Below are 13,335 nucleotides of genomic sequence, written 5' to 3'. Positions count from 1 at the left end.
GGCAGCATCCGTAAAAAGGAAAAGATCAAATTTATCTAGGCTAGAATTAAGCTAGTAATTTGTGACGAAATAAAGCGCATAGGAGCCTTACCACAAATCACCGCATATATGGATTTCAAACGAGCGGTTCTAAACGCTAAGGATATAGTAAAAAACTAAACCTCTTCTAGTAGGAAGCTAGGGGGTCACTAGAAGCGCGGGTACTTTAGTAATAATATAGGGCAGACCTAACCTTTAAAGAAGCCGTTCTTAAAGAGAACTTTAGAAGGGTTAAAGTTAGGAACCTTAAATAATGGGAAAGACTCCTAGGGTTAACCTAATACCTATCCGGCACCTTTATGGGAACACTCTAAGAAGTTAAGAGAAAACTCTAAAGGTAGATCCTATTGGAAAAATAAGTAGGGCGATAACCGCACTAACAATCTAAAAAAAAAAGCCCTAGTTACGGACCTCTCCTGGCTGCAACTAGGGCAAGATATAGAAGGAGAGACTCTCTATATTACTATTAAGCTGGAAATAACACTCCCTATAGGTAAGGTATAACAGTTCTAAGCACTATACAATAGCGGCACTAAAATTAATCTTATACAATATAATTTAGTAAAAGAGTATAAACTTATCCTATTGTAAAGGTAGCGGAAACCTATTATAGGCTTCCTAGATAAGCATTAGATTAAGCTATACAGTGCCTATAAGCTTATAGTATTAGTAGCTAATATACATAACCGCACTAAGGTGGTCGGCCCGTAACCCTTCTAGGCGGCTAACTTTGTAGGTTATAACCTTATCCTTAGATACCCTTAGCTTATAAAAGTAGATCCTAAGATACGCTTTAAAACTGGAGCCTTTAAATAGTAGAACGATAAAGATTTAGAAGGGCGCATATTACTAACAAGCCTAAAGGATATTCTAGGGAATATAGCCCTAGGCGAAACAGTATACGCTCTATACCCAAAGGAGTATTAAATCTAACCCCTATTTAATAGCAAGATGGGTATAGAGCCTAATATAGGTAATAACCCCTTTATAACGGAAACCCTACAGGGAACTGCCGGATAGGTCGCGGAGATATTACAGGGAGGCGGCAATCTTAAGGATCTTATAAGATACTTTAACCGCCACGGGTTACTCTAGCTTAAGCAATATATAGAAAGTATGCTACGGCACCTTAAACGCTACATTAAGGAGTTTCCTACCCTTTACTAGCTACTATATAAAACGGTTTAATATACAGTAGCAACTATATATAAGCAACTACTATAGCGCATAACGCTGCCCGTAAGCATCCTAAGGGAGCTTTAGGATCTACCTAATAATAACGCGGAGGACAAACGCGACCCTAATTTGTTAAATATTCCAGTAGGCCTAAGGGACTTACTAAGGATATTTTCGGGTAGGAGAGCTAAAGTCCTACCGCAGAACTTAGAGTACGATTATATAATTAATCTAGAAGAAGGTAAGCAACCACTAAACCTTTCTATCTATAACCTCTTGCGTAAAGAGCTTAAGATCCTACGGGAGTACCTCAATGGCTTACTGGAAAAGGGATAGATCCGGCCTAATAAGTTGCCGTTAGGCGCGTTAATCCTCTTTATCCCAAAACTAGATAGAACTATAAGGCTATATATAGACTATCGCGGTCTTAATAAGATTATAATTAAGAACTGTTACCTACTACCACTAGTTAGTAAAATGCTAGATTAACTATTTAGGGCGAAGATCTTTACAAAGTTAGATCTATAAGACGCCTATTATAGGCTCCGTATTAAAGAAGGGGATAAGTAAAAGACCGCTTTTAAGACCTAATACGGCCACTTTAAATATCTAGTAATGCCTTTTGGGCTAGCTAATGCGCCTATAACATTCTAATTATATATTTATAGAGCCTTAGGGGGACTAGTTAACCGCATATACGTCATCTATTTAAATAATATCTTAATCTACTTAAAAGACGAGGATTAACACAAGCAATATGTCCGCGAAGTACTAGAACGTTTAAATAATTAGGGCCTCTACGCCAAGGCGTTAAAGTATATCTTTAATACTAAGTAGGTCGAGTTCCTAGGGTATATTATAACGCCTATAGGTGTAGTTATAGACCTAGTAAGGGTATAGACGATTTAGGAGTAGCCAGAGCTAGAAAGCTACTAGGATATTTAAGTGTTCCTAGGCTTTGCCAATTTCTATAGGCGCTTTATCTATAACTACTTGGACGTTGCCTAACACCTATTTAACCATATTACGGAAGCTTTCTAAGACCCGACCTAAGGAGTAAAAAGCTTAAAGGCGGCAAGGAAGAAAACTAAGAAGGGACTAACTAAATAGTATAAGCCATAGTCATAGCCTAAAAAGGTTTAGAAAGCCTTTTAGGAACTTTATATAAAGTTTATAAAAGCTTTATTGCTACGGCATTTCAACCCAGATTAGCCATTAATAATAATTACTAATATATCAAATTTCGCCCTCGCTGGCATCCTGCTATAACCTAACAGGCATCCAGACGCTACCCAGCTCTATTAAAGACTAGTAGCATTTTATAGTAGAAAATTCTAGGGACCTAAAGTTAGGTATTATACCCACAACAAGGAACTACTGGCTATAGTTAACTGCTTTAAACAGTAGCGACACTACCTTAAGCACGCGAGCTATACCACTCGTGTACTCTTAGATTACTATAATCTACGCTACTTTATAACTATAAAGGAGCTTACACCTTAATAAGCCAAATAGGCAGAGGAGCTTATGCGATTTGATTTTAAGATTAAATATAAGCTAGGGGAAAACAACCCTACCAATAGACTGTTATAACGGCCAGACTATGCCAAAGGCTTTAAAACGGGAGAAGGAAAACAGATAATAGATATCTTACTCCCTATATTATAGAACAAGCTCCAGATATAGGATGCTTAAGTACCCACAGCTCTATGTACCGAGTCTTAGGCGGTGCAAGCCCTATCGGTTTCTACTAACGTTTTAGCTAGTACCCGGTCCGTTATTAATAAGGGTCCAAATATACCTAGACAGGACGTCCCTAATACATTCTTAGAACCTAGTATTATACTATCTCTAATTACTAAGCTATCCCCTTAAATAAATAGCGAAGCTATAGAGCAATTGGAACTTAGAGCCCTATAATAACTAAAGGACTTTAACCTTATAGCGGCCTTCCTAACGTATACGTATTAAAGAGTTGCAAGATTTATAGTACTATCTAGTCTTATACTTAGAGCAGTATAGGATAAAATAGCTTTTACCCAGGAACTATCCAAAAGTTTAATAGATCTTATCCGTGAGGTATAATAGAGGGACGCTTCCTATACTATCCTTAATGCGGAAGTAGACCAAAAACGTAACGGAAAGGAAGCTGCTAGGCGCTATTATTAGGAACTAGACCCAATAGGCCTACTGCGTAGAGGTAGTAAGGTTTAGGTGCTATAAGAAGCAAATCTACAACAGAAGATTCTTATAAAGAATTATGATAATCCCCTAGGCGGCCACTATAGTCAAGTAAAGACAGTAGAATTACTTTAGCGCAAATACTATTGGCTAAGGCTTAATTAGGAAGTAAAGGAGTACATCAGCTATTGTGAGAAGTGTTAAGTATATAAGATCCGCAGGTATAAGCTATAGGGTCTACTTAAATTAGTTCCCCCCGCTAGTAAGCTATAGCAATATTACGCCATAGACTTTATTACGGATCTCCTGCCATTTAAAGATGGCCAAGGACGAATATATAATTCGGTCCTTATACTTATCAATAGGTTTTTAAAGTACATCTAATACCTTTCTGTTAACAAGATGATTAACATATAAGAGCTCACCAACCTAATTAAGGAGAAATGCTTTCTTAAAGTAGATTAGCTATACTCTATTATTACTAATAGGGGCAGCGTCTTTATAAGCCAATACTAGTCGGACCTATACTTCTATTTAAAGATAGACCACTAGTATAGTACGGCTTTCTACCCATAGATGGATAGGCAAACGGAACGCCAGAACTAGGAACTGGAGTCTTACCTACGGATATATTTAAACTACTAGCAAGATAACTAGTACGAGCTACTTCTGTATATAGAGTACGCTTATAATTTAAAGCAACTTATATTATATAAGTATGCACTAATCCAGATTACCTATAGCGTTTAACTATTTGGGTTTAACGGTATACCCAACGATCACTAGCTAAGGCCGCATAATTAGTTATAGGATCCTACCGGGAAGTTAAAGAATATCCACCGGAGAGTATAAGAATACCTCTAGGAATAGGAGGAGTAATAGAAGCATGCGAAGTAGAGCCTACAAGATGCCCAAGAGCAGCAAAGACTTTAGTATAACCGCAAGCACTAGGATAAGCATTTTGGAGTAGGCGATGAGGTTCTATTATATTCAATAAATATTAAGACCCATTAACTATTAAAGAAGCTCAATATAAGATACCTAGGTCCCTTCTAAGTTAAGGAACGAATTAGCAAGCTAGCCTATTGTCTCTAGCTACCCCTATCTATGGCCTATATATATTTAGTATTTCACGTAAACCTACTAGAGCCATAGTATAGACTACCACCAGAAAAGAACTTCCGTCTAGGCCCAATTAAATACCCTAAGGTAGTAGGCGAGCGGTATAAGGTTAAAGCTATACTACGCTATAAGTCTATTAAGAACAAGCTTTAATTTAAAGTTAAATAGCTAGGCTAGCCCGCTAAGGACTCTATATAGGAACCAGAGGATTACCTTAATTATTACGAAGATATTCTAAAAAAATATTAGGACTAAGGTCCACAATCTATAAGTCGCAGAAAGCGCTCTAATACTACGGTGTTATTGCGACCTATAAAGAAAGCTCGCGAAAAGAGTAAATAGGTTAAATCGGATATGGAATAGATAGGCTCCGGAAACCATAGGGATAGGGCTACGGCCCAAGGCAGGATAGGTCCTTAGCCTTTTTACGTACATAGCATAGAGTTAATAGGGCATTTTGCTAGAATTGCATTCCTATTTATTAATTTATACCAGGAACATTATTCCTAGGGCTTCTAAGCCCTTTCTAAAAGCCTTATAAGGCCTTCCCAAGCACCTAATTAAGGTCCTCAATTGCTACTATATACAAGAACGAATCCCAAAAGTCTAAACCACAAATGCCCAATCTGAAAAGCCACTACGCCTTATTATCATCAGGAGTAGAATTAGTATCCATTGGGCCACCAAGTAATAGCTAACAAGAATGGGATCTAAATGTCTTAGTAGGCGTATAAGTAGGCATAAAAACAGGGGTAGGACGATAAGGTGTAGCTAGAGTAGAGACTCTTAAATGCTTAACACTAACATTAGGTCCAAACCAATACCAATAAAGCTCTTATGGCGTAAGCTTATAGTTAATAAAGATACACTCAAGCCCAGAATAAACAGAGACGTTAGCTGGCTGGTATAGTCCAAAACCACTGAGACCTTACTACGGTAACTATTAGTTACCTATCCGGTAGGTATCTAAAGGGTAACCTACCTAATAACGCATTATATTATGCTCTTTTAAAACTTAACGCGCATGCGCGAACTCTTTCCTGTAATAGACAGTAACCTTCTTTTTATCACCCCTATCCCTTACCCTATCCTTAGTATACCAACCTTGCTCTCGTATTAGGCGTTACTAGCTAGCTTACTAGGAATTATAGGCAGTGTAGATAGCCGTAGCATAGTCTTAAATTCGGCTAAGTTATTTAGCATTTACGCTAGAATAAGAGAGAGCCCGGGCGATATAGTAGTTAAGGACATTAAAGGAACATCGCTACTTAGGCCCAGGCTATTAAAGCTTAAAGTTAGTAATGGAAATCTATTAAGAATAGAAAAGCTTACCTTAACGCAACTGCCGCTCTTAGTACGCATATATCAATTATAAGGACTAAAGGTATTAGATTTAACGCAGTGCGTCTTATTACAAGCCTCTAGAATCCTATTATTAGATTTCTGGTCTTTTAAAGACGTATAGGTAAAATCATTTAGGTAGGACCAGCACTAGTTGCGAGTTAGCGGAGGTTAGGGTTTTATATGCAAAGGTAGGGCTAGGATACGCTATAGAATCTGCTTAGAAGAGCAGTTAGTAGGAGAATAAAGAGGTATATTAAATTATTAATGGAAAAGAAGAAAATCTTAATGATATATCGAAGATACGTCTAAAATTGGACGAAGGTTAATAATGGGAAAGTAAGGTATTAAGGAAAAGGAGCAGCTCGATAAGTAAAGGCGTCCTTATACTTCACCGTCCAATACCCTTTCGGTGAATAGCCGCAACCTTGCCAATATAACTCCGTTACAATAGCGCTATTTAAAAGGAAGGAAACACGCGTATAAGTTATTTAACTATTACTTCCTTATAAAAACTGACTACGCGGCTAGGGGAAGGCAATTAAAACGTCAAATTAAAGACGCATATGGGTTAAATTAGACCTAAAACGATACTATAGTATCAAAGAATAACGTTATAGACGTTCTTAACAATCGCATAATAGCTATAATTGCTATCGCGAAATGTCCCTATTTGCTAGGCAGTAAAGCTACGCCAAATATATAGCACAGGACCACTAGATTTAAAAGCATATACACTAAATCTTAAGAGATAAGTCTCTTTAACTGACTAATTAATACCTTAACCGTATTTAATAGCCTGAGGGCAAATGCGGAAGCAATACGTTAGTGACGCAGAGGATTATAAAAAAAGGATTATAAGAAAGAATTATAAACCATATTTTAGTAGTTAAAGACAACAGCAAGCTAAGGCTCTATACGTTAAATCCTATACTAAAAGGTTCTATGGAACTATACTGGAACACTAAATTACCTATAATACTTGTGATTAATTATAGACTAGTATAAAGGCTTAGAAGCAGAGTTGTATAAAAATCTCTATATTAGCCTAGGTAGTCACCAGCATGCTTCCGGTAGGCTTTTAATAGGTCTCCTAGCAATCCTTATGTCTTTTCTCCAGTCATATTTTTTCCTTATTAAGGTTTTTTAGGAGTTTAAAGCAGGGGTTAGATAGATAAATGATATATAGTGGCATGCCAATACCTCTCTAATATCTCTCCAAACCTCTTCCGGGACGAGCCCTTATAATCTCCCTACTGTAAGGTAATAGCGATTAGGGGCCGACTGTAAAAAGGGGGGGGGTAATGTAAGGGATATTATTGCGGACACCTTGGGTTACCCTTAGGACAACCCCCAGACGCCCCTTAAATGGTCGCCGGTTACGTGCCGGAGGCACGTGCCTGTAGTATATAGTCTCCACGATCCTAGAGGCCTTACCTCCTTAAGGATTCGTCTCTCTTACCAATCTATCCTGTTCCACAATCGTGTCCTTATAGCCCCCTATCTACAAGATCCCCTTATACTTAGGGCTTCCTAGTACGATAGGAGGTCTTACTATAAGGTAAACTTAACTAAAGTTACTATCTCCACGTAGATTAGATTAGCTATAATTAATTAATACCTTTTAGCCCGCCTAGCAAAATGTATTACGCTAAAGATAGGGCTAGATAAACATTAGCAATATATTACAATTACAACGGATATTAGTATACTATCTTTATGGATAGCTATAAATATAACCTAGCCTACTCTATAATAAACTGCCCTTAATAAAGCAGCCCTTAAGGCCCTATTGTTTTAGATAGGTATAGTCTCTATATAAGCGGCCTATATCTACTCCTTATTATAATCTACCCCGGCCTCTAAAAACATCTTAACTAGTAGCTAATATTTGACTATATGTAGGTCTTAAGGCGTATTAGATAGTAACACTAGATTTAAGGCCACATCTATACTTAGGACTAAGTTCGTACTATCTAGTTTCCGCTTATAAAGTAGTATAATAAGTCGTTTAAGATTATAGCCGCAGTTTTGCGTATAGTTAAGCTAGGATAAACTCTATAAGTTTACAGTAGCTATATGCCCCCTTTCCGTATCTACTATATAGTTAATGCTAAGCCGCCCTAGTACCTTTATCTTCTTACGCATATTTAACTATATACGGGCTAGTATATTCTGTATAGCCTTATATACCTATAGCGCTAGTGCCTTTTTATATTCTACTACCTAATGGATAACTTTCTAAATCGCCTGCTCGCGTAGTAAATTATTTAGTTATCCGCGAAATAAAATATATAGAATATCGTCCTTAATAATAACCTGCTCAAAAGTCCGCTTAATAGTATTAAGTCTCTCCATAGTAATACCTAAGCCAGTAATAAGCTGTATATCTTTTTACGGGTCTATAGCACTTATAGAGTTATACTACGCCGTATTTATGGCATACCGCTATTATATATCGCGTCCTATTGTAAAAAACAGTCTAATATCCTAAGTAGGGAATAGTGGTGTTTAGAATCCTATGCTTAGTATAATAAAAAGGCGGCGCAATATTAATAATAAGTAGAGTCTCCTAGTTTAATATAACGCGATTTAGTGTAAATTAGCATAAAATATAACGGGTTACGCTATCTAGCGCGTTAGTATCCACAGACATTGCTATGCTCTTACTATACTCCTCCTATTTTAACTAGCTTATAACATAGTATAAGCCATAAATACTACTTTAAACATACGGTTCCACATGGATATTATTTTTAGCTCCCTTCCAACTAAACTATAGTAAATTACAGCTTAATACAGCAATTTATAAATAAGCTCTATCTAGCGGCAATATAGAAAGTATAGGACTAAAGTAAAAAGTATGGGCGGTCTAACCTATTATAAACAATATTATTTAAGATAATAAAAACAGAAGAAGGGTAGATATAAGGGCGTTAATATTAAAGAGATAAACGATAATACACCCTTACGCTATTAAAGCTTAGAGGAGTATTAGACAGCCTATTATAGGGCTAAGCTAGAGCAATATAATAAGTGGCCACTTATATAATATATAGACGATAATATACTATTATGCTATTAAACCTTAGAAGGGCATTATATAACTAATTATAAGGCCAAATCGGAGTAAGGTAATAAGTGGCCACCTATATAAGCTCTAGGCGATAATATTATTAATAAGCTAAATAACGGAGCTGCGGATATACACTATAATAATAATTCCGTAATATTTAATAGGGTATATAACCTGGCGATAGTTAAGACTAATTATCAAACTTTAACTGGAATATCTATAGACGTCTTTTAGACTAAAATATTTAAAAAGGCTACTAGCCGCGCTGTAGGAAAGCCTTTAGGACGGAACTAAAGAAATCTATAAACTATGGACGATACTACGGTAGTATACGACATTATGCCGCGTATTAAGCGTACTAGCAGTACACTAAATAAGACACCTCCCCTATTTTATCTATTTAGTAGTAAGGCAAAATACACATAGGTCTTATAGTGGGTAAGCTATGGGACTTCTAACCACGCTATTAATAAGTGGTTTAACGATATTAGGCTTTAGGGAGTATTTACCAACTATTTTTCTTACTAGAGTGCTAATAATATTAAAGCAAAACTACTTTTAAAACAGATATAATCTAAGAGTAATTAACCGTAGTAGATTAAAATAATTATAACTGTAAGGGACTAGTAGCTGCTAGTACGTCACCAAAATGCTCTAAAGATTGTGTCCTTTTTTATTAGTTACGGCCCTTTTTAAGGAGATATAACTTTCTCGTTAGTAAGGTAGTACTTATTAGCAGGAATAAAAATATATAATAAGCTTAATACGGTAGACTAGTAGTAGGAGACGTAAAAGTAGCTACCGCTCGGCGTAACTATAGTGTTAATTATATTAGCTAGTAATAAAACCCAACAGTAAAACCTTCACCGCACATGCAACCTTACCAAGAGGTAGCGCCACACTTCAAAACTTACGCATACCCATCTTACCATCAAAAACAATCGATTTTCCAACTTTTAAGACTTAATTCCTACTGCCTAGCGAGCTAGAGGTGGATTTATTTGTCGTTTTACCCCCTTTCCCCCAACAGAAAATTCTTCTTAGGGGTGGTCCTAGCTTATAAGCGAGGCACAGACAGGAACACCAAAACTAAATACCAAAACCACGAAATGTAGAGGCTAGGGGTGTGTTCGGTTGCAAAACCGTCAGATTGAATATGAACTGAAAGTCCGGCAGAAAGGACGCGTTCCTTCCCAATTTGACACGCGTCTATAGCTCTACGGGTTGCACGGACGTGTGCAAATATAAAGCCTCCATATTGAACTGGAATCTGTAACGGGAGCTTTGGGCTCCATATTGAAATGACGCCAAGAGCTCCATTTCAATAGCTGTATACGGTAAAGTTGCCAATATTTTAGCGTGCTATTCTGGCGTTTTGCAAGCGGTGAGAGGAACATCAAATTTTTGAGGCTGTGCAGACAAAATTACTCCGAATGAAATGGAATATGAGGCCTCCATATTGCAACCGAACGACCCCTAGATTTTCTACTACCTTTTAGCCTAATCTCCCCAGAAATCTTCTAGTAGGATTAGTAAGGAGAAAGGGTATAAGGATAGTAAAAACTAGGAAACCCTCCTATAAGATATAAAATGCCAAGGCCTAATAGGTCCAAAAAAAAACCTCCTATAGAAATAAGTGATGAGGATTCTACATCTACTTTTTCTCCCCCTTCTCCTTCTCCTGGCCCAGTTAGGACAGGAGAAAAAAGAGGACATCCTCAGTCTTCTCCTGAAAAAGAAAACCAAAAACCTGCAAAAAAGACAATAAAATTAACGACTACTACGGATAGTATACCTCCCTCTTCCCTTACTCCGGAAGAACATCTATATAAGGCTTTAAGAAGCCTAATCCAGGCCTATAGAGGGCTAGAAGGAGAAGAATAAGAAGAACAAGTTGGATAGCTAGTAGACTATACACAAAATATCCTAATAGGAAAAAACCCCTTTACAAAAGAAGAAGAAGAAGAAGAGGCAAAAGAGGTCCTANAAGGACTAGTAGAAGAAGTAAGAGCTCTCCGTAAGGAGGTGGCTCCTATTAAAGAAACTTACGCAGAGAGGCTAAAGAAGGACCTCCCCCCTTCTTCGTCCTCCCTACCCTCCTTATCACCACCTTTTACCCCTTCTCCTTCTAGTAGAAGTTCTACTTCTACTAAAAGTAAGAAAAAGTAGCTATAAGAAAGGAAGCTAGTCCTAATTACGGACGAAAAGGACTAACCTTTAGATACCTTCTCTATACGAAATAAAGTCAATTAACTATTTGCATTAAAACTACAAGTAAAAAAGCCAGTACTAGCGTCTATAGCTAGAACTAAAGGAAAACAAAATATTCTCCTTACGACTACAGAAGAGTATAATGTAGATTTCCTAGTCAAATATAAGGAGATCTGGCATAACTGCTTTACCTTTTAAAGAGAACAAAAATTAGAACCATGGGTTCAAATTATAGCCCATGGGGTTCCTACCCTACCTTTCCTAGGAGAAGGAGGCTCTAAGCTTCTAAAAGAAGAAATTAAGACCTTTAATTCTATAAGGATACAAGGACTACCTAGATGGATCTTATCTAGCGAAAAAAGACACAATCCATAGACCAGATTTGGCTCTATAGTTTTTACTATAGAAAATGAAGAAAAAAGACAAGAAATCCTTAAGCAAAAAGAGATATTAATTGCAGGTACAGCTACTAAGGTAGTAAAATACCTCAAAGTCTCTCCTACTACGCAGTGCACTAGCTGCTAAAAATTTGGCCATATAGGAGATAGATACTCTACTAGAGCCTGTAGATTTTATGCAGCTGCATATTTATCTAAAGACCACTCCTATTCTACCTGTATAATAACGGGCAAGCCTTGCCAGCATACTACCCCTCTTTGCATTAACTGTAAAGAAAACCACTTTGCGAATAGTAAAGACTGTAAGGTTCTAAAAGCAGCTAAGCTAGTAAGTAGTACTAGCTTAGAAGGTTCTATGGAAGAATAAAATAAAACAAATAGGATTCTAGAAGGAGGCAACTCCTACTAGGCTCTTAGTAAAAAGATATTAGAGAGCGAAAGGATAGAAATAAATTGCAAAAGGACAGGGACAGGTGTTAGGATTTCTTATAGTTTTCCTACCGTTTTCTCATTTCCTAGTAGTTGTAGTACCTTAGTATTGTACTAAGAAGCTATAAACTCCTAAGGGTTTATAAACTACTAGGATATAGCTACTAGTACATATTAAGCTGCCTAGAAAGGATTTATGTATATAGAACTATAGCGCCATAGCCTAGAGGCTGCATGCGCAGTATTATACGTAGTATAATACAACAGACCTAAAATAAATAAAAATAAATAAAAATAAAACCCAACTAATATAATACGCCGGCGGTAAGAAAGTATAGCCGCTTTATATTTTAATTAGAAATATTAAACTACGTATTTAACAATCTGTAAATTAACTAGCCCTATTACTACTTATATACCTCCCAGTCTATATACCTAGCAACTAAATAATATAACTAGCGGTGTAATATAAGACCCTTACGGCTATCCTTAAACGTATACTTTAGCGACAACCCTACTACTAGTATAGTTATGCTAATAATGCCTACAGCGTTAGAGAAAGCTAGTAAAGAAGAAGTATATCTCCTATATATGGATAGCTAGGATTAATACTGCTTTCCACTTCTAGCTATATTTATAGCTAATTATAAAGAATAGGTCACGCTTATAGGTATTAAGAGTAGCTGTAAATATTTGACTTATTATATATATATAAATAAACGGTATAATCTAACGACTACTATTTAGCAACTATAGCCGTTCTGTATATACTAATTAATAAAAGACTAAATATAAATGCAGTAGGAAGGTTGCGATACTAATAAAAAGGATAACTTGGATTATATTTGGCCGTTCTGTAACTTTATATAGGGCTATAATCTATCTAATATTTATAAGATAATAGCGCCTAATTTCCTACACTAAGTGCTTAAAGGCCTTACTAGTAAACATCTTATATACTAGATTAAGGGGCTTATATAAAGCGAAATATAGGCCGGAAAATATTGGGGCCTTAATATCCCGCGCATAGATAGTTACGGCTAGGAGATATTAAATATTAATACACTTATTACCACCCGCTTCGTATAGGTGGAACAATTTACTAATATAATAGTATAGGATAGCTAGGTAAATATCGGCTAATAGATAAGAAAGATATATAAATCTCTATTACGACAATTGGTCCCTACTATAGTACCCTTACTAAAATAGAATAAAGGTGCTATACTATTTATCCGGGCGTTTATAGACTTTACTATATTATCTTAATATATATTATATAACAAATCAACTATCTAGTACTTAGTAGTAGCTATTTATAAAATAGATAAGACAAAGGATATATTCCTTCCGTTTTAACTA

Source organism: Cenococcum geophilum (genome assembly GCF_001692895.1).
Source record: "Cenococcum geophilum 1.58 unplaced genomic scaffold K441scaffold_3, whole genome shotgun sequence".
In the NCBI taxonomy this organism is placed as follows: domain Eukaryota; kingdom Fungi; phylum Ascomycota; class Dothideomycetes; order Gloniales; family Gloniaceae; genus Cenococcum; species Cenococcum geophilum.
This window is presented reverse-complemented; position numbering follows the sequence as displayed.